We start from the raw sequence: 22311 nt of genomic DNA, 5'->3' as shown, positions 1-22311 counted from the left end.
CATCATTTGAAGCAGAGAATTGGATGAGTGGCTTCTGCATTTAGTGGGTAGATACTCCTAAATGCTGTTTGTAAAAGAACTTTCTTCACTGGTCAACATCACAGAGGGAACTGATCATCAAAGGGAGGGAGGAGGGCAGAGGTAAACATGCTAACCTTTTTGACTCCAGATTGTAAGGAAGAATACCTGACAAAGATCATAGGAAATTCTGCCAGTAGAAATGATGCATCATTTTATATGTAGCTATATGTGTTCATATACGTTGCTTCTGTAGAATGTAAGCTCCCTTAGGGCAAGGACTATTTAATTTTTTTGTCCTTGTATTCATATTACTTCATATAATATCTGGCACATTTAATACATTCTTGTTGATTGAGTGATTATGAAATAATTCATCTTTGAACTGAAAGGATCCTCAGTAGAGTATGGTATACTGGATAAAATACTGGAGTGGGAGCCTAGAAAACTTGGGTTCAAATCTCACCTCTGATATTTCCTGCACAGATAGGAATTGTAGTGGATAAAGCATTGGGCTTGGAATCAGAAAGATGCATCTTTATGAATTCAAATCTGGCCTCAGACACTTACTATCTCTATGACCCTGAACAAAACACAACCTTGTTTGTCTCAGTTCCCCCATCTTAAAATGAGCCAGAGAAGGAAATGGCAAACCCCATCCAGTATCTTTCCCAAGAAAATCCCAAATTGGGTTACAATTGAAACAACAGAAAAACAATTGAACAGAAATCTGATATTTACTAGGTGTGCAAGGAAGGACAAATTGTTTAATTTCTCTAAGCCTCATTTTCCCTATCTGTTAAATGAGAGGATTGGGCTATATATGCTCTAAAGTTCCTCTCAGCTCTAAATCTATATGTATATATTTTTTTAAAACAATCAGCTGGATGACTCAGCAGATAGAAAGCTGGATCAGGAGTCAGGAATTCGTGAGTTCAAATCTGACCTCAGGCATTTACTAGCTGGGTGATCCTGGGCAAGTCACTTAACTTCTGTTTATTTTAATCTACTGGAGAAGGAAATGGAAAAATCACTCCAGTCTCTTTGCCAAGAAAACCCTGTGGACCAATAAAGTCCAATACAACTAAACAAATTTTCTTTATGTCATACATATTCTGCAGGGAGAAGTGAGCTTTTAATATTTTTTGAAGGTAATGTCTTTGAATAGTATTCCTCCCATTGTCTTCCATGCAGAAAAAACAAAACCCCAACCATTATTGACATTTGTACAGATGAAGCAATGAGGATAAGCAAAGTTAAGCAACTGGTAAAACTTTTAACCATAAAAGCAGAAGAGACCTCAGATCATCTAGTTTAGCAACCATCTGAAGCATAGATCTTTTCTACAGCTCTTCTGAGAAGCAGTCATCACGCCACTGCTGGATTTCCCCAGTGATGGGAACCTTTATCACCACTACATTTGTTAACACTTCAGTGGGTTTTTTTTAAAACCCTTTTTTCCTGACATGTAGCTGAAATCTGTCTCCTTAGAACTTTCACTGATTGGTTTTAGTTCTGTTCTTTTAAGGCCAGTCCTTAAGAAGCCTTTGCTTCTAGGGGCTAAAAACCCCTAGTTCCTTCAGTCAGTTCTTGAATGACATGGTTTCAGGTCCCCTTACTCTCCTGGTCACCCGGCTCTAGACTTGCTATGTACATGTCATTGTTTATCAAGTCTTATCTAAAATGTGGCATTCAGAACAAGCCACAATACTGTAGATGTTGTTTGACGAGGGAAGAGCTCAAAGGAATTAATACTTCTTATTCTGATATTACAGTTGAAAGTCTGAAGGGTTTGGTGGCAGGCAGAACACTTAGTAGTTATGTGGTCTTGGACAAATCACTTAAATCAGCTTGCCTCAGTTTCCTCATCTATTAAGTGAACCAGAGAAGGAAATAGCAAACAACTCTAGTATCTTTGCCAAGAAAACTCCAAATGGGGTCACAAAGACTTGGGCATAATTGAAATGACTAAACAACAACAAAGGTGTGATGGAGAGAGCATGGAGGTTCAAATTCTAGTTCTACTTAGTCTGATTTTAGTCATCAGTCAACCCCTCTGGGCCTCAATTCCCTCATCTATAAAATTGGACTAGATGGTCATTGGACTAGAGGGTCTCTAAGATCCTGCTAGCTCTAAATCTGTGGCCTCATGAATTAATGCAACCTAAGATTGTATTAGTTTTCAGGGGGTTGACACAATAATATACTGTTGACTCATTTTGAGCTTTTAATTCAGTAATATTCATCCAAGTCTTTTTCACTTGAACTTTTTAGTAAGTGTTCCTCCATCTTGTATTTGTACAGTTACTGGTTGTTTTTTTTTTTAAATCAAGGACAAGGTTTACATGTTCAGATTAAACTTCATTCTGTTAGATTGAGTCATTGGTACTGTCTTTTGAGATTTGTTTGCTTTTGAATCTTACTTGGCTATCTAATATAGTAACCATCCCCCCTCAGATTCATGTTATCTTGACAAACTGGGCCCTATTCCTTCATCTATTTCATTGATTTAGAAAAAGTTGAACAGAACAGAACCCAGGAAAAAGCCCTGGAACATTTTTCTGCAGACATCTCTCCATTCATTAATCCGTCTATTCATTCCATCCATGACTCATTTTTCTTTAGGTCTAGTCATTCAACTAGTTCTGAAATCACCTGGTTGTCATCCAATATGATAATGATATAGATTATTATCCAACCTACATCTTCCTCTTGTCCATAAAGATATAATTATAGGGGTTTTGTCATGGTTTCATTCAATTCAGATAATATGCTGCCTACAACACTTCTCCCAGCCCAGTAACCTTATCATAAAGGAGAACATTCTGATAGGGCTTGTTCTGGATGAAGTCATGCTAGCTCCTAGTGATCACTGGTTTTTGTTGGGGATTTTTGGGTACATGACCACAAATCATCCTTTTATAATTTATTTTAGGCTTTTTTGGCTTGTATACAAGAGTTTGTTTCAATGCCTGGAGATTTGAAACTCAATAACTACTGAAGAATTAAAAAATGCTACAACAAGGCAATGGAAGGATACATGGTGGTGTGAGATCAGTCTACAATAAATGCCAAATGGGGAACTTTCGAGGACAGGTATAAAATATGTTATCAGGAAAATAAATATATTCTAGAAAAGAAAATGCATAAGGGAAAGGTAGTGTATGACAGGTAGGTCATCTGGGTGACCATATTAGAAGGCTAGGAAGACCTCCAATTTGTACCCTTTGTGATTAGGAAGATATGAATAAAGTTTCATAAGATTGGAGGCATGATGGAGGTCACTGGAGGGAATGTCCCATCCCACTCGCTGAATTCACAGATCTATCTGAGTATTTGTATACAAAATAAATATACCTTCCAGAAAACAATGAGTATAACACAACACATTTGTGGCACAGTTAATATTGATTAGCATAAAATAAAAATATTTTCCAGAGTTTCATGGATACAACACAGCATGTTTGTGACACATTTTCTAGTCACTGATATAGTGTATTAGAGAGAATAGAGAGTTGACCTTGGAGTCAAGATTTAATTTCAACAACCCGGAGGGATCTACAAGAAAGAACACTATCCACATTCAGAGGAAAAACTGTGGGAGTAGAAACACAGAAGAAAAACAACTGTTTCAATACATGGATTGAGAGGACATGGTTGGGGATGTAGACTCTAAATGAACATCCTGGTGCAAACATCAACATGGAAATAGATTCTGATAATGGACACATGTAATACCCAGTGGAATTGCATGTTGGCTATGGGAAGGGTGGGTGGAGGGGAGGGAAAGAATATGATTTTTGTAACCAAGGAGTAATGTTCTAAATTGACTAAATAAAATTAAAAAAAAGATTCAAGTTCATGTCTTGCCTTTGACACATATTAACTGTATTTCTAAAAAAAATTTTAGTAGATATTGCTTTGCTATGATAGAATAAGTGGAGCTCCTTAAACAATGAAATCACAAGTCCAAGAAAAAGTAACAAAATATACACTAAGATTATATTATTGAGGCAGCTAGGTAGCACAGTGGATAAAGAGATAACTGGAGTTGGGAGAGCCTGGGTTTAAAGCTGGTCTGAGACACTGCCTAACTGTGTGACCCTGGACAAGTCATTTGACCAAAATTGTTTAGCCCTTACTACTTCTCTGCCTTGGATACCAAGACAGAATGTAAGGATTTTTTTTTAAAGTTCTATTAATAAAAAGTGGGCATTCTCTTAATTAAAGCCATTCTTATATTTTTTCTCATAAATGATACGAAATTCACTGACCTATGATTTGAAGACTCAGCCCAGACATCTTCTCACCAAGCACTTTGCTGAGGTACCTAAAACAATGAGCTAGTGGACTCTTTCTACCATCCCCAATTCCTGATTGGTAAGGGCTTCATGGAGTCCACTCTTTCAGGAAGACCTCAGAGAGATTCACTTTACTTCTTGCTCACCTGCTCTCTTCTAGCTAACTTTCTTGCATTCTCTTCCCTGCTTTCTGATACTAGAATCATAATAAAATCACTTCTACTGGATTTGGATACTGGACACATGGTTCCTCTATTGATCCACCCCACCCTTCACCCACCATTTCCAAGTCTTCACTCAACATGTCTGTACTTTTCCAAACCACAATTCCTCCAGCCTCCCATTTTAATGATCTCTCTCTATTAGAATATAAGTTCTTTGGGGGTGGTGACTACCTTTACTTGGTATTTTTATCCCCAGGACTTAGCATTGTGCTTGGCACATGGTAAGCATTTAATGAATGCATTTTAATTCATTGTGCCCATTTAAAAAATCAGGATATTTAAACATTCCTAGCCCATGTTACCTGTTTTTATCCTGTTTTTTTCTTTTTTTCAAACCCTTGTCTTCTCTTACTATCAATACTAAGTATCAATTCCAAGGCAGAAGAGAGACAAGGATAAGGGCTAAGCAATTGGGATTAAGTGATTTGCCTAAGATTACATAGCTAGGAAGTGTCGGAATCTAGATTTGAACCCAGGTCTTCTGGACTCTAGGCCTGGTGCTAATAGAGCATGATTTTTCAGAGGGCTCCAGAGACTGGATCTCACTCTAGGAAGGCCATATAATTAGGCATCGACCATGGAGGTAACTAATACCTGCTTCATGCATCATTTGAAGTCTTAAACTCATGGAAGAAGAAACTCCCCCAAATCACAGGACTAGTTTAATGGCAAATCAGGAACTAAGACTTAGTGGTCATTCCCAAGAACTTTCTACTATCCTACATTGTCTCCTGTAAATGCCACTAAACACATTTTAGGATTTCTGAACAAGATGCTGCCTAGGTTTGTAACCTCCTCATTATACCCAGTTTTCTCACTCTCTCTCATCCTCATATGCAATAAATTGTCATCTTTTTACTTTTCCAACATCTCTTAAATCTGACCCCCATTCTCTTTGGATGCCACCTTGATTCCAGCTCTCAATATGTCTCGCCTAGAATATTGTACCTGCCCGAGGTCTCTAACCATTCCAGGCCACCCTCCACATTACTGCCAAAGTGACTTTGAAATTGAAAGGTCTGGTACTGATTTCTTAATCTATGCATTAATATTTTTATACAAGTCCTATGCTGGAAAAGCAGCTAAAAGTTCTGCAATCAGCCATTATTTTTGTCTTGGAGAACATTTTGATGTTCGTCACTGGTATGTTACCCAAAACTGCCACAGAGAGGTATGAAGTGCCTCCTGCAAAATCAAAATGCAAGTCAAAAGAGTGGATCAGAAGTCTAGCCCTTTCCCTCATGGGAGTCAAGTATCAATTAGTTGTGCTAACGGAATGGAGAGTGGCTATTTTTATTTCTCTTGGAAGCTTAGGCTCTCTCTTTGAGCACAAAGTGATTAAAAAGCTACTCAAACAGTCAATTTTCAAAGTGAAATTTGCAGAACCAGGAAAATTATATACATATAATGACATCAACAATGTAAATGAGAGGGAAGGGAAGGAAGGAAGGAAGGAAAGATGGAAGTAAAGAAGGAAGGAAAAATGGAAGGAAAGAAGGAAGGAAGGAAGGAATTAAGGAAGGAAGGAAGGAAGGAAGGAAGGAAGGAAGGAAGGAAGGAAGGAAGGAAGGAAGGAAGGAAGGAAGAAAGAAAGGAAGGAAGGAAGGAAGGAAGGAACTGAGAACCCGAATCCAGGCCAAATCCCAAAGAAGAGATGAAAAATTGCACTTATCTATCCTCTTTGATAAGACAGAAGACTATGGATGTGGCACATGGCATACACTGTCAGATTCAGATGATATTGCTTTTTAAATGTCTTTATCTTTTTTTAAAGGGATTTCTCATTGGGTGAGAGGGAATATGATTGGAGATGAAGGTCACATACAAACAAAAATATAAATGAAAATTTTAAAATTAACATTCTTGGTAAGGCAGATTAAGGAAAAGGGGACCTGGGTAATGTCTAATAGGTAGGAATCCAAGCCAATGATTTCTTTGATGGGAACAGGGATACACATTTAAACAAAGACTCAAAACCCAATTACAATTCACTTGGTAAGTGGATGGAGTTAATGGATAAGCAAAAGTATCTTATCCTAAGAATAGGTGACTTGACTTAACCAGTACAGCCCATGTAGCTAGCTGGTAGGTAGTCAACACTTTCATAACTTGTTAGAAAAATTAATAGTACAGTTAGATGGCAAGTGGATAGAGCCTTGTACCTGGAGACAGGAAGATCTGAGTTCAAGCCTAATTTCAATTACTTACTAGCTATGTGGTCTCTTGTCACTTAACCTACATGTTCCAGTGTTCCAAAGTATAAAATGGGAGTAATATTAGCACCAACTCCCAGGATTATCATGAGGATGAAATGAGATAATACCTATAAAGTGCTTTATATAAAAACTAGCTATTATTATTGTTGTTATTGTGTCTAAATTGATGGTTTCTGAACTTTTTTGATCATTCCTTTGGTAAAAAAATTTAGCACAGGACTTCTGGGTAAACATGGCTGCAATCTAGATGCGACTCACTTCCCCTCCCCAGCACCAAACCAAATAGACTACCTCAAAAGAGCATAAAAATCACCTTTGGAAGAACAGAGGGACTCTCCAGTATCCCACAGAAACAAAGGTACGTGGGGTTTGAACATTTCCACACTATAAGGAGGAGGAAAAGCTCACACAAAAATGTGAACTGAGCTGCCCCACCACCACCACCACCACCAAACCAGAGTAAGCTATCAGAGAGCTCACTGGGACAGCGAGTGAGTGAGGAGCGTCTCTGTCTGTGGGGGCACACCAGGGTCATTGGGATCTAAAGACTGCAAGGAAATGACCTCTCAGGGCGGTTCACAGGAGAATCCTGCGCTGAGCACAGGGGGCTGCGGAATTGAACTCCTGGGAGGTTGCACTGAGCACCTGGGCGGAGCTGAACACCTGGGTTGGCTGCGCTGATCACCTGGGTGGTTGGGCTGAACACAGGGGCCCCGCACTCTAAGAAACCTCGGTGACTAGAAAGAACTAGTCTGAGGCAACCTAAATTGACAGAAAACCCGCCCATATCACCCAGACCCCAGACCAAAAAAAGAAAGTGGAACAAAACCACCAAAGGGATGGCTCACATGTCCCAAAATCAAGCCTCCAAGAAGAAAGGAGGGAAAAAAGTGACTATTGAAAACTTTTATGGAGGGAGTACCCAAGGAAAAGAAGAGAATGAGGATGAAATCCAAACAAAATCAGAACATGCCTCCCAAAATGGAAACTATCCACAAGCTCTGGAAGATCTCAAACTGGAGCTTACCCAAAAGATGGAAACCTTTTGGAAAGAAAAATGGGAGAAAGAGATCAGCAGTCTGATAGACAAGAATTCACAATTGGAGAAAGAGCTGGAAGCATCTAATAGAAGGTCAGACAAAGCTGAAAAGCAAAACCAATCCCTAATGACCAGAATTAAGGAAATGGAAGACAGCGAGATTACAAAACAGCAAAAATCAATAAAGCAAAGCCAAAAAATTAATGAATTAGAAGAAAACATGAAATATCTCACTGAAAAGGTCACAGACTTGGAAAACAGAGGAAGAAGAGACAACCTGAGAATTATTGGTCTCCCCGAAAAACCAGAGATAAACAAAAACCTTGATGCTATTCTACAGGAGATTATAGAAGAAAATTGCCCACATGTTCTGGAGCAAGGGGGCAAAATAGAAATAGAAAGAGTTCATAGAATAATCTCTATACTAAATCCCCAAAAGACAACCCAAAGGAATGTAATTGCCAAATTCAAGAGCTTCCAAGAAGAGGAGAAAATCCTACAAGAAGCCAAGAAGAGGAGCTTCAGATATAGGGGGGCTCCCATAAGGATCACACAGGACTTAGTGGCTAACATACTAAGAGACCACAAAGCATGGAACACAATATTTAGAAAGGCAAGAGAGCTGGGTCTCCAACCAAGAATCAACTACCCAGCAAAACTGACTATATACTTCCAGGGGAGAGTATGGGCATTCAACAAAATAGAAGATTTCCAAGCATTTGCTAAGAAAGGACCAGAACTTAGTGGGAAATTTTGACATCCAATCACAGAAAGCAAGAGAAACATGAAAAGGTAAATATGAAAGAAAGGGAAAAGGAGATAAATCTTATCTTTTTCTTTAAGTCAAACACTCTTCCATAAGGACTACATTTATATCAAATTATATATATTAATATGTGGGGAAAATGTATTGTGTAACTCTCAAAAATTATATGCATCATAAGAGTAGTTAGAAGAATCATGCATAGGGAAAGATTGGGGCATCAAGAAGATTTGGTGAAAGGGGGGCAAAGAAAGAAAAAGGGAGGGGGAAATCCTTGATAATACTAACATTTACTTCAAGAAATGGGGGAGGGGACTAAATAGAATAATCTTTCCCATACAAAGATACACATGGGAATGGGAGGGGAAGAGCTCTCATATGAGAAGGAGAGGAAGAGAGTGTGAAGTAGAATTACTTAAACCTTATTCTCAGTGAAATCAAATCTGAGAGGGAAGAACATCTAGATCCAGTGGGATCCTGAATTCTATCTCATCCAACAGGGTAAGAAAGAAAGGAAAATCAAGGAGGGGGAGGGGGAAGGGAGTATAAAAAGGGAGGGAAGGAGAGGGGGGAGGGAAAGGGAGCATAAAAAGGGAGGGAAGGAGAGGGGGGAGGGGAAGGAAGCATAAAACGGGAGGGGGGAGGAGAAGGGAGCATAAAAATGGAGGGGCTAGAAAGGGAAGCATATCAAGGGAGGGGTCTAGGGGGACTGACCTAAAGTAAATCAGTGGTTCAAAAGAATATAGCTAAAGAAGAAAGGTCAGAACTAGGGGAAGATATCAAAATGCCAGGGAATCCACAAGTGACAATCATAACTTTGAATGTGAATGGGATGAACTCACCCATAATACATAGACAAATAACAGATTGGATTAGAACCCAAAACCCTACCATATGTTGTCTTCAAGAAACACATATGAGGCGGGTTGATACTCACAAGGTTAGAATTAAAAGATGGAGTAAAACCTTTTGGGCCTCAACTGATAGAAAGAAGGCAGGAGTTGCAATTGTGATATCTGACAAAGCCAAAGCAAAAATAGACCTGATCAAAAGGGATAGGGAAGATAAATATATTCTGTTAAAAGGGAGTATAGACAATGAGGAAATATCACTAATCAATATGTATGCACCAAATGGTATAGCATCCAAATTTTTAATGGAGAAACTAGGAGAATTGAAGGAGGAAATAGACAGTAAAACCATATTAGTGGGAGACTTGAACCAACCACTATCAAATTTAGATAAATAAAACCAAAAAATAAATAAGAAAGAGGGATAAGAGGTGAATGAAATCGTAGAAAAATTAGAATTCATAGACATATGGAGAAAAATAAATAGGGACAAAAAGGAATACACCTTTTTCTCAGCACCACATGGCACATTCACAAAAATAGATCATACACTAGGTCACAGAAACATGGCACTCAAATGCAGAAAAGCAGAAATAATAAATGCAACCTTTTCAGATCATAAAGTAATAAAAAATATTGATCAGAAAGGGTACATGGAGAGCCAAATCAAAAATTAATTGGAAATTAAATAATATGATACTCCAAAATTGGTTAGTTAGAATAGAAATCATAGAAACAATAATTTCATTGAGGAAAATGACAATGGTGAGACATCCTTTCAAACCTTATGGGATGCAGTCAAAGCAGTACTTAGAGGAAAATTCATATCCATGAGTGCATATATTAACAAATTGGGGAGGGCAGAGATCAATTAATTGAAAATGCAAATCAAAAAACTTGAGAATGAACAAATTAAAAACCCCCAGAAGAAAAACAAACTAGAGATCCTAAAAATTAAGGGAGAAATTAATAAAATTGAAAGCAATACAACTATTGAGCTAATAAACAAGACTAGAAGCTGGTACTTTGAAAAAACAGACAAAATAGACAAAGTACTGGTCAATCTAATTAAAAAAGGAAAGAAGAAATGCAAATTAGCAGCATTAAGGATAAAAAGGGGGACCTCACCTCCAATGAAGAGGAAATTAAGGCACTCATTAAAAACTACTTTGCCCAACTATATGGCAATAAATATACCAAACTAGGTGATATGGATGAATATCTACAAAAATATAAATTGCCTAGACAAACAGAAGAAGAAATAGATTCCTTAAATAATCCCATATCAGAAACAGAAATCCAACAGGCCATCAAAGAACTTCCTAAGAAAAAATTCCCAGGGCCTGATGGATTCACCAGTGAATTCTATCAAACATTCAAAGAACAACTAACCCCAATACTATACAAACTATTTGACATAATAAGCAAAGAGGGAGTTCTACCAAATTCCTTTTATGACACAAACATGGTACTAATTCCAAAGCCAGGCAGGCCAAAAACAGAGAAAGAAAATTATAGACCAATCTCCCTAATGAATATAGATGCAAAAATCTTAAATAGGATACTATCAAAAAGACTCCAGCAAGTGATCCGAAGGATCATCCACCATGATCAAGGAGGATTTATACCAGGGATGCAGGGCTGGTTCAATATTAGGAAAACCATCCACATAATTGACCACATCAACAAGCAAACCAACAAAAATCACATGATTATTTCAATAGACACAGAAAAAGCCTTTGATAAAATACAACACCCATTCCTATTAAAAACACTAGAATGCATAGGAATAGAAGGGTCTTTCCTAAAAATAATAAACAGTATATATCTAAAACCATCAACTAATATCATCTGCAATGGGGATAAACTTGATGCATTCCCATTAAGATCAGGAGTGAAACAAGCATGCCCATTATCACCTCTATTCTTTGACATTGTACTAGAAACACTAGCAGTAGCAATTAGAGAAGAAAAAGAAATTGAAGGCATTAAAATCGGCAATGAGGAGACCAAGTTATCACTCTTTGCAGATGACATGATGGTCTACTTAAAGAATCCTAGAGATTCAACCAAAAAGCTAATCAAAATAATCAACAACTTTAGCAAAGTTGCAGGATACAAAATAAATCCACATAAGTCATCAGCATTTCTATATATTTCCAACACATCTCAGCAGCAAGAACTAGAAAGAGAAATCCCATTCAAAATTACCTTAGACAAAATAAAATACTTAGGAATCTATCTCCTGAGACAAACACAGGAACTATATGAACACAACTACAAAATACTCTCCACATAACTAAAACTAGACTTGAACAATTGCAAAAACATTAACTGCTCATGGGTAGGATGAGCCAATATAATAAAAATGACCATCCTACCCAAACTCATCTATCTATTTAGTGCCATACCCATTGAACTTCAAAAAAAATTTTTACTGATCTAGAAAAAAACATAACAAAGTTCATTTGAAAGAACAAAGGATCAAGGATATCCAGGGAAATAATGGGGAAAAAAATACAAAGGAAGGGGGCCTTGCAGTCCCAGATCTCAGACTATATTATAAAGCAGCCGTCATCAAAACAATTTGGTACTGGCTAAGAGACAGAAAGATCAGTGGAATAGACTTGTGGTAAGTGACCTCAGCAAGACAGTATATGACAAACCCAAAGATCCCTGCTTTTGGGACAAAAACCCACTATTTCATAAAAGCTGCTGGGAAAATTGGAGGACACTGTGGGAAAGATTAGGTTTAGATCAACACCTCACACCCTACACCAAGATGAATTCAAAATGGGTGAATGACTTGAACATAAAGAAGGAAACTATAAGAAAATTAGGCAAACACAGAATACTATACATGTCAGACCTTTGGGAAGGGAGAGGCTTTAAAACCAAGCAAGACTTAGAAAGAGTCACAAAATGCAAAATAAATAATCTGGAATACATCACATTAAAAAGTTTTTTTACAAACAAAACCAATGTAACTAAAATCAGAAGGAAAGCAACAAATTGGGAAGCAATCTTCATAAAAACCTCTGACAAAGGTTAAATTACTCAAATTTACAAGGAGCTAAAGCAATTGTACAAAAAATCAAGCCATTCTCCAATTGATAAATGGGCAAGGGACATGAACAGGCAGTTCTCAGCCAAAGAAATCAAAACTATTAATAAACACGTGAAAAAGTGTTCTACATCTCTTATAATCAGAGAGATGCAAATCAAAACAACCCTGAGGTATCACCTCACACATAGCAGAATGGCTAACATGACAGCAAAGGAAAGTAATGAATGCTGGAGGGGATGTGGCAAAGTTGGGACATTAATTCATTGCTGGTGGAGTTGTGAATTGATCCAACCATTCTGGAGGGCAATTTGGAACTATGCCCAAAGGGTGATAAGAGACTGTCTGCCCTTTGATCCAGCTATAGCACTGCTGGGTTTGTACCCCAAAGAGACAATAAGTAAAAAGACCTGTACAAGAATATTCATAGCTGCACTCTTTGTGGTGGCCAAAAATTGGAAAATGAGGGGATGCCCTTCAATTGGGGAATGGCTGAACAAATTGTGGTATATGTTGGTGATGGAATACTATTGTGCTAAAAGGAATTCCATGGAGACTGGAACAACCTCCAGGAAATGATGCAGAGCGAAAGGAGCAGAACCAGGAAAACATTGTACACAGAGACTGATACACTGTAGTACAATCGAAGGTAATGGACTTCTCCATTAGTGTCAATGCAATGTCCCTGAACAATCTGCAGGGATCTAAAAAACACTATCCACAAGCAGAGGATAAACTGTGGCAGTAAAAACACCAATGAAAAGCAACTGCTTGACTAAAGAGGGGAAGGGGATATGACTGAGGAGAGACTCTAAATGAACACTCTAATGCAAATACCAACAAAATGGAAATGGGTTCAAACCAAGAACACATGTGATACCCAGTGGAATCGTGCGTCGGCTATGGGAGAGATAGTGGGGGTAGGGGGAGGAAAAAAATGATCTTTGTTTCCAATGAATAATGTTTGGAAATGACCAAATAAAATAATGTTTAAAGTGAAAAAAAATAAAAATAAAATAAAATAAAAACATTCAAAGTTAAAAAAAGAAAAAAAAAGAAAAAAATTTAGCACATATCCCAAATATATATGTAATCTATTTTATATATGTGTACTACTGTACTAGTAACTTACACAAAAGTAGACATTTTTAAAGGGAGATAAAGAAATAATTGCTAGCATTCACAGAGTGCTTTATAAATAATATTTTATTTTAGCTTCATAATAACCATTGGAGATAGCTGACACTATTATTCCCATTTTATAGATAAGGAATCTGAGACAGAGGTTAAGTAACTTTTTCAGGGTCACAGTGTCTGAGTTTAGATTTGAACTCAGACCTTCTCAGTTCTGGTTCCAATGTTTTATCTGCTGTCCCACCTAAAAAAAAGCATATTCTGAAATATTTATAGCAGCTCTCTTTGTGGTAGCAAAGAATTGGAAACTGGGGGCATGCCTATCAATTGGGGAATGGCTAAACAAGTTGTGGCATATAATTGTGATTAAATACTTCTATGCCATAAGAAATAATAAGCAGGTTGATTTTAGAAAAACATGGAAAGGTTTACATATAAGAGTGAAATGAGGAGAACCAAGAGAACATTATATACAGCAACAGAAATATTGTTTGAAGAATGACTTATGTATGTTCACCTTCAGAGCAATAACTAATAAACAGAAACAAGAAATAAATAATCAAAATAATTTTTGAGCCTGAAAAGAGAATTACTTGAGTTTCAGAAGGCAATTGGCTTAATCAGTCTTGGATTCAGGGGAAAATGACTTTGGTAGCTACGTAAAGGATTTTAGACAGGAGAGAATTGAGGCAAAGAGACAAGTTAGGAGACTATTGTGATTGTCTATTTAAGAATTGATGCAAGCCTAATTGGAGTGGTGGTTCTATGAATGGAGAGAAGATTAATGGGAGAGATGTTTTAGTGGCAGAAACCACAAAATTTGTAACTGATTACACATGTGAGATGAGGGGAAATGTGCAATTGAAGATGATTCTGAGGTTGTACCAAACTTAGGCAAATGGAAGGATGGTGGCACCTTTGATGGAAATAGGAAAATTCACAAGAGGACTGGGTTTAGGGGAAAGAAAATCCAATCGGATCTGTGATACATATTGCAAAGCCCATGCTTGCCTCCCATACCCTGTGATTCATTCTGTTCCATCTAAAATGATGTCACACTACAATAAAAAGGTAGAAGGGAGGACGTTTACTCACAGTTGTTTACTGACAACCCCACCCAGAACCTGCCTTCTGAGAGGCATTTGCTGCCCTTAATAGGTGATCTGGGGTAGTAAGTTATCACTACCCTGAGTGATGGATTTGCATTGCAAAAGGGGAAAAGTTGGGAACTTGTACAGTGGAGAAGGGCAGTGGGGAAAGGTTTTTCTGTATGAAAGCAAATGTTTAACAAGCAGCTCTCTGGAGGAGGAAAATTATATATATGTTCACAACAGACTTTTAAGTAATTTAATCTGCATTATTTATATTTTTCCATAACTTTCTTAAGTCTAGATATCAATAAATCAAATCCTGATTTAGGTATAAAAATTGAACAATCAGTTCTTGCCAGCCATTAAGGTTCCAATACATTCCTGCACCATGTGGTTGTGGTGAAGACAAGCCCCATGATTGGATTTCATGGGAAACTGGGCTATAACCCATCTTCTCACTCTCTGAATAGTCAGTCACACATTCCATGGGGGCAGTATTACATATTTGCAGTGGGTCCCTGACCATTGGTCTAGGTATCTACAAACAGGAAACCACTCATTTAGTCCTATCTCTGATTTAATGGATATGGGCAATTAATTTCTGTGTGTGTAGTCTGTTTCTTCTTTAAAGATGAAAATAGTTAGATCACAGATATTCCTGAAAGGTTACTGCCAGTCAGCTAATAGGTTTCTGCCAGGCAAAAATGTGTTTAACCTATTGGCAGTCCTGTGCTCTAATGTGTTTGGTAGAGAGAGTATGATAGAGCATGAAGGAGACCTGAGTTCTAATCCCAGTTCTGCTGGTGGCCTTTCTATATGTCCTTGAACTGTTCTCTATTTTATCCCTGGGCTTTAATTTCCTTACCTGTTGAATGAAAGGTTTGGCCTAAATGAATTCAAAGGTTCCATCGAATCCTTTCATTTTTAATAAAGATAATTTGTGGAGCTGATGGAAAAACATGGAACTGATAGATTTTTCCATAGGATTTTTCCATTTTTCCATAGGATTGTAAAGCATTGGAGGTATGATTTTTCACTAGTAAGAAGGAAGGCCAGTGGATGAGATCATTGATCCTTCAAAATAATTCCCCCAAATAAGCCCAGCTCAGCACAGCTATATGAAAACAGCATGGGGAAGTGTGAGTCTCATTTCTTCTGGGTCCTACTTAGGCCATCTCTCTTTAAATGTTGTACATAAAACTGGAATTGCATGCTCTGATTATTCATCAGGTGAAGCGTGTGATATGGAAGTGGAGGCTCAGAAAACCACTTGTTGTTCAGTAGTTTCCAACTTTTTGTGACTGCATTTGAGGTTTTCTTGGCAAAGATACTGGAATGGCTTTTCATTTCCTACTCCAGCACATTTTACAGATGAGGAAATGGCGGCAAACAAGGTTAAGTGACTTGCCCAGGGTCACCCAGCTAGTATATTTCTAAGGTCATACTTGAATTCAGGTCATCCTGACTTCAGGGTCAGTGTTCTATTTGCCATGCCCACTTAGCTGCCCCTGAGAAAACCAAGTTGCTCTCTATTGGCTTGGAAGCAGAAAGTATGGAAGAGGATTAAATAAAATACAGGTACACTCTAACTCTGCTAATTAGTTTAGTGAAAATCTGATGAATCAAGTTGCAGGAAACAGTAGATTTCACAAGAACAACATTTCAAATAGGGTGGTAGAATGAACAATATAATAGAGTTTTATGACCACAAAGAGCTTGGATTATGGTCTTAATGGCTTTACTGATGAGGAGGAATATATACATATTGGGTCATGTTATGTGGTGTGGTGGTCTAGAAACCTTTCTCCTGCCTGGTATTCACAAGTTTACTTTCTTAAATCTATGGCTAAATCCTTCCAAGCTAAAATTTTCATTTTCCAAGCTGTACTCAGGCTTTGGGATTGGCAGGTCCTTGTCTATAACATCAGAAGTTGGGAACCATTCAGATGTACCTGAGCCAGACAGTTCTAGCTTATATAGTCCCTATCTTTGGTCTACAAGCTGAGTTTTCTGTTGTGTGATGGAAGAGGTATAGATGAGAAGGGCAAAATGTTGGTTTAACCTGAGTGCTGGGTCTGGAGGGCAGTGTCCCTTGGGATTAGCCTTTCTTCCTCCTGCTGTGGCTCTAAAATCATTGAGCCCAAGACACAACATAATTCCTTTGATGGGGGTATTCATTGTCTCCTATAAGAGAATGTAAGATCCTTGAGTACAAGGACTTTTACATTTCCCTCTTTGCCTCCCCAGAACTTAACCCAGTGCCTGGCACATAGTAGGTGCCCAAGAAATTCTAATATATTGATTAAGGCAGCAGATACAGCACTGGACTTGGAGTCAAAAAACCCATTAGGGAGGTGGAGTCAAGATGGCAGCCTAGAAGGAGCAGAAGTTTAGACCTCTGAATACCCTTCCTTACCGATCACAAACCAAATGCTCCAAGGGGACTTAAAAACAAACCTAACAACAAGACAGAGACAAAGAATGCTCCTTCTGGACTGTTCAAAAGGTACACCCCCCCCAAAAGCTGGAATTCAAGAACACTCAGGTTTAAGGGAAAGGCAGAAGGAAGGTTCCAGGACCTCTCCTCCCACCCACTGAGAGAGCTGAGACTCCAGTGGCAGCAGGAACCTCTGGGTGGACAAAGGTGCTTGTCTGGAGGGTGTACTTTGAGGGCAGGGCTGTGCCAAGCTCAGAGCATTGAACATAGATGGTGGGGAAGGAACTGGACAGGGAGCATAGAGCTGGAAGCCTGGCCAGAGCGTGGAGATCCTCCATATTTGCTCCAGTCTTCCAGGAGGTTTTAGCCTCAGAGCACACCCAACCCAACCCAGCTCAACTTAATCCCATCAAAAGTCTTCAGAACTCATGGAAGCACAGGTTCCACATGCCTCCCTCATTGACTGCTGAATTTTAATCCAATCAAAAGCCTCCAGAGGACAGGGAAGCGCAAACCCCAACAAGCCTCCCCCACAGACTGCAGGGAGAGACCTTCTGTCAAAGCTCCAAGAGGGGAGACTGACAGAAGCCCCCAAAACAAAAAAAAAATGAGAGGAACAAGAGCACAGAAAAATATGGGGAGAAAGGAAGGAATGAATATGAGCAAACATCAGAAAAAGAAGAAAGAAATTACAATAGACAGCTTCTATACAGCTAACAGATCAGAGGGGAAGGAATCAGTAAACGATAAATCAGAAATATCAACGAATTGGATGCAGGCTTTGGAAGAACTCAAAATGCAATTCAAAACACAATTAAGAGAGGCTGAAGACAATTGGGAAAAGAACTTAAAAACTAAGATAAGTCATCTGAAAACAGAGGCACTTGAACTAAAATGAGATAGTGCCTTGAAAGCCAAAATCAACCAGTTAGAAAATCAGGCAAAGGAGATGAAAGATGAGACAAAAGAGATAATTATGAGGTAAAGAGGATGAAAGATGAGGCAAAGGAGATGAAAGATGAAGTAAAGAGAATGAAAGATGACCTCCATAGAAAATCAGACCAGAAAGAGGATGACCAAAAAGCCAGGGATGAAATCCAGTCTTTAAGAACCAGAATACAACAATTAGAATTAAGTGACCTCACAAGGCAACAGGACACTAAAAAACAAAACAAAAGGAATGAAAAAATTGAATAAATATGAAGCATCTCATTCACAAAACAGAGGATTTAGAAAATCGTTCAAGGAGAGACAATTTAAGAATCATTGGTCTACCAGAAGACCATGACAAAAGAAAAAGGCTGGACACAATACTACAGGAAATTATTTAAGAAAACTGTCCCAATATTCTAGAACAGTGGTTCTCAACCTTTCTAATAACATGACCCCGCAATACAGTTTCTCATGTTGCAGTAACCCCAAACCAAAAAATGATTTTTTTGTCTAAAAATTTTTTGACTTTGGCTAAGTCAAAACTGTAATTTTGCTACAGTTATGATTTGGAATGTAAATACCTGATATGCATTATGTATTCTCATTGCTACAAATTGAGAGGTTGATAACCGCTGTTCTAGAACAAGAGGGAAAGTGGAGATTGAAAGAATCCCCAGATCATCTCCTATACTTAATCCCCAGTTGACAACACCCAGGAATGTTATAGCCAAATTCAAGAACTATCAGATCAAAGAAAAGATATAACAAGCTGCCAAGAAGAAGTAATTCAGATACCATGGACCCACAGTGAGGATAATGCAGGATGTGGCAGCATACACACTGAAGGACCAAAAGGCATGGAATATGCTATTCCAGAAAGCAAGGGAACTAGGTCTACAACCAAGAATCAACTACCCAGCAAAATTGACTATATTCTTACAGGGGAAAGTATGGTCATTCAACAAAATGGAAGAATTCCAAGAATTTGTAAAGAAAAGACCAGACCTGAACAGAAAATTTGATGTCCAATCACAGAACTCAAGAGAATCATCAAAAGGTAATTTTAAAAAATGGGGGGGGGGGAAGGGGAGAAAAACAAAACAAAACAAACAAAAAAACCTTTTTTTTAAGACTCAATAAGTTAAAGTGTTATGTATCCCTATACAAAAAGAGGTCATTGGTAACTGTTAAAAACTGTTGTTATCACCTGGGCAGCTAGAAGAATTACACTTAGAGGGAACACTGACTAACTGCATAGAATGAAAGGACAAGAAATAAATAGGTATATAGATATATGCATGCATAAATACATATACGTGTGTGTATATATACTACAATTAGAGCTAAAAAAGAGTTTAATACTAAAAGAAATGGTAAAAGAAACAAAAAGGGGTAAATTTATATGCCACAAAGAAGCTCATGGTGGGAGGGGGAGAACATCAAAACACTTGGAGGGTAAAGAGATTGGAGAGAGGAAATACTTAACTCTTACATGCTTTGAAATTGACCCAAAGAGGGAAGAACAATCCAATCCATTGAGGAAGAGAATAGATTTGCGCCCTATAGGGGAGTAGAAGGGTAACAAATGGAGTGGTGGGGAGGGAAGCAGTAAAAGGGAGGGAGTGGGTGGGGGGTAATTTTAGAAAGACTACAGGTAAAATAAGGGGGGGAACAAAAAGGGAGGGGGTAGAAAAGGAAGTAAAATAAGGGAGGGAACTAAGGAGACTGACTAAAAACAAACATTGGTGTAGAAGAAAATAGTGAAAGAAGAAAAGGCAGAATCAGGAGTAGAAATCAAAATGCTGGGAAATACACAGCTAGTAATCATAACTCTGAATGTGAATGGAATGAACTCACTCATAAAATGCAAGCTAGTAGCAGAGTGGATTAGAATCCAATACCGTACCATATGCTGTCTACAAGAAACACACATGAGGAAGGTTGAAAGTATGAGGATGGAGCCAAATCTATTGGGCATCGACTAATAAAAAGAAGGCAGGAGTTGCAATCATGATATCTGACAAAGCCAAAGTAAAAATAAATCTACTTAAAAGAGATGGGGAAGGTAATTACATCCTGAAAAAGGCAGTATAGACAATGAGGAAATAACCATACTCAACATGTATACACTAAATGGCATAGCATCCAAATTTCTAAAGGAGAAACTAGCGGAGCTCAAGAATGAAATAGATAGAAAAACTATGCTAGTGGGAGACCTGAACCTTCCTCTATCAGAACTAGATAAATCAAACCAAAAGATAAATAAGAAAGAGGTAAGAGAAGTGAATGAAATCTTAGAAAAATTAAAGTTAGTAGACATGTGGAGAAAAATAATTAGGGACAAAAAGGAATATACCTTCTTTTCAGCAGCACATGGTACATTCACAAATATTGACCATGTTTTAGGGCATAAAAACTTTGCAAAAAAGTGCAAAAGAGCAGAAATAATAACTGCAACCTTCTCATATCACAATGCAATGAAAATACTAATTAGGAAGGGTAAATGGAGAGGTAAATCAAAAATTAATTGGAAATTAAACAATATGATTCTCCAAAATCTGTTAGTTAAAAAACAAATGGTAGAAACAATTAATAACTTCATTGAAGAAAATGACAATGATGAGACATCTTTTCAAAACTTATGGAATGCAGCCAAAGCAGTACTTGGGGGAAAATTTATATCCTTGAGTTCATATATTAACAAATTAAGAAGGGCAGAAGTCAATTAATTGGGCATGTAAATTATAAAACTAGAAGGTGAACAAATTAAAAATCCTCAGATGAATACTAAATTAGAGATCCTAAAAATCAAAGGAGAAATTAATAAAATTGAAAGTCAAAGAACTATTGATTTAATAAATAAGACTAGAAGCTGGTACTTTTAAAAAACAAATAAAATAGACAAAGTACTAGTCAGTCTAATTAAAAAAAGGAAAGAAGAAAACTAAATTAAAAGTATCCAAGATGAAAAGGGAGACCTCACCTCTAATGAAGAGGAAATTAAGGCAATCATTAAAAACTACTGTGCCCAATTATATGGCAACAAATATGGCAAACTAGGTGATATGGATGAATACTTACAAAAATATAAATTGCCTAGAGTAACAGAGGAAGAAATAAATTATCTAAACAACCCCATATCAGAAAAAGAAATTGAACAAGCCATCAAAGAATTCCGTATGAAAAAATCCCCAGGTCCAGATGGATTCACAAATGATTTCTATCAAACATTCAAAGAACAACTAATCACAATAATATACAAACTATTTGACAGAATAAGAAAAGAAGGAGTTTTACCAAATTCATTTTATGACATAAACATTGTACTGATCCCAAAACCAGGCAGGTCAAAAACAGAGAAAGAACACTATAGACCAACCTCTTTAATGAATATAGATGCAAAAATCTTAAATAGTATACTAGCAAAAAGACTCCAGCAAGTCATCACAAGAGTTATTCACTATGACCAGGTAGGATGCATACCAGGAATGCAAGCATGGTTCAATATTAGGAAAACCATCCATGTAATTGACCATATTAACAAGCAAACCGACAAAAATCACATGATTATCTCAATAGACGCAGAAAAAAGTCTTTGATAAAATACAACACCCATTCCTATTGAAAACACCAGAAAGTCTAGGAATAGAAGGGCCTTTCATAAAAATAATAAACAGTATATATCTAAAACCATCAGCAAACATCATCTGCAATGGGGGTAATCTAGAAGCCTCCCCAATAAGATCAGGAGTGAAACAAGGATGCCCATTATCACCTCTATTATTTAACATTGTAGTAGAAACACTAGCAATAGCAATTAGAGAAGAAAAAGAAATTGAAGGTATTAAAATTGTCAATGAGGAGACAAAGCTATCACTTTTTGCAGATGATATGATAGTCTACTTAAAGAATCCTAGAGAATCAACCAAAAAGCTAGTCGAAATAATCAACTACTTTAGCAAAGTTGCAGGATACACAATAAACCCGCATAAGTCATCAGCATTTCTATATATCTCCAACACATCTCAGCAGCAAGAATTAGAAAGAGAAATTCCATTTAATAATACCCTAGACAATATGAAATACTTAGGAATCTATCTGCTGAGACAAACACAGGAACTATATGAACACAACTACAAAAACACTCTCCTCACAATTAAAACTAGACTTGAGCAATTGGAAAAACATTGACTGCTCATGGGTAGGATGAGCTAACATAATAAAAATGACAATCCTACCC

This window comes from Monodelphis domestica, chromosome 2 (genome assembly GCF_027887165.1).
Source record: "Monodelphis domestica isolate mMonDom1 chromosome 2, mMonDom1.pri, whole genome shotgun sequence".
NCBI lineage: Eukaryota > Metazoa > Chordata > Mammalia > Didelphimorphia > Didelphidae > Monodelphis > Monodelphis domestica.
The sequence above is the reverse complement of the archived record's forward strand: the minus strand, read 5'-3'. Positions refer to the sequence as shown.